The sequence below is a fragment of the Arachis hypogaea genome, chromosome 12 (assembly GCF_003086295.3).
Source record: "Arachis hypogaea cultivar Tifrunner chromosome 12, arahy.Tifrunner.gnm2.J5K5, whole genome shotgun sequence".
Lineage (NCBI taxonomy): Eukaryota > Viridiplantae > Streptophyta > Magnoliopsida > Fabales > Fabaceae > Arachis > Arachis hypogaea.
Window position 1 is genome coordinate 109,846,104 of NC_092047.1, and position 1,375 is coordinate 109,847,478.

The following is a 1,375-nucleotide window of genomic DNA, read 5'->3' on the forward strand; positions in this document are numbered from 1 at the left end:
TTTGAGCCTAACGGTGTGGTTACATCTTATAACCATTTATTTTTCCTTCTTGTGTGCATTATTCTCTTCCTATGATTGTAATATTTGATTTGTTTGATTCTTTATTTCCATTATTTTGTGTATTCATGCATTTATATGATTGAGGCCATCATTTCATTTAGCTCACTTACCCAAATAGCCTTACCTTTTATCTTCCTTTGTTAGCAAATTTGAGCCTACGCTTAACCCACTTATTCTTATTTTGGCACATTACAAGCCTTAAAGCGAAAAACAATAATTGTACCTTAATTTGGATCTTTGATTAGCTTAGGCTAGTGTGTGTGAGTATCATTCAAGTGTGGGAACCTTGGGACATTGGGTGAATAAAAGGGTAGTTTTGTATTATTATTGTAAATATTGGGAATTGGGTACATGCTCATGTATTGATTAAATGTATAGACCTTATGCATTGGTACTCTTGTATATAGTTTGAAAGAAAGAAAAAAATGAGAAAAAAAAAATATATATATATATATGAAAAGTATAGAAAAAATGGAAAAAGAAAGAAAACGAAAAGGAAAGAAATAAAAAGGGGACAAAATGCCCCAAGGTGAAGCTCAATAAGATCAATGCATATGAGTTGTGAAATGAAAAGAAAATGCATGAGTATGTGAAAAAGTGAAAAATGGGTAGCTAGATTAGAACTTAATTGTATAGGATGTCATAGGTTAGGTGGGAAGTTTAAGCTTATCAAAGATTCAAATTTCAAGTCAACTTGACCAAATATGCATCCTACCTTGACCCTAGCCCCACTACAACCAAAGAAAAGACCTCATGATATATGTATGCATGCATGAAGTATTTGTTGATTGTTAGAAGAAAAACAAATCTTGGAAAGCATGAAATAGAGGAGAATTGAGTGAATCAACCCTAAACACTTGAGCGAATAGAGTGCAAACACATCCGGTGAGGGTTTGGTGCTCAATTACATGTTTTCACCTATGATCATAATTTTCATGCAAGTTTGTAAAAATATTTAATAACTCAATTCAATTGTGGATTAGACTTGCTAGTCCTTAGCCCTTGTGCATATATGTTTCTTGGGAATTGATTTATTTTGACCAAGCACTTGCATTCATTTAGATAGTTGCATATAGGTAGATTGCATTTAGTTAGTTTCCATTGAATAAATGTTGATACCCTTTGTTTCTCTCTTGGCTTAAGCATGAGGACATGCTTGGTTTAAGTGTGGGGAGGTTGACAAACCCCATTTGTAGGTTTTATCTTGTATTGATTTTTGGGGATTTTATCACCTTTTACCCACATTTATTCAATGAAATAGCATGGTTTTATAACTTCTCCTTTAATTGTGCTTAAGAGTGAAAACATGCTTTTT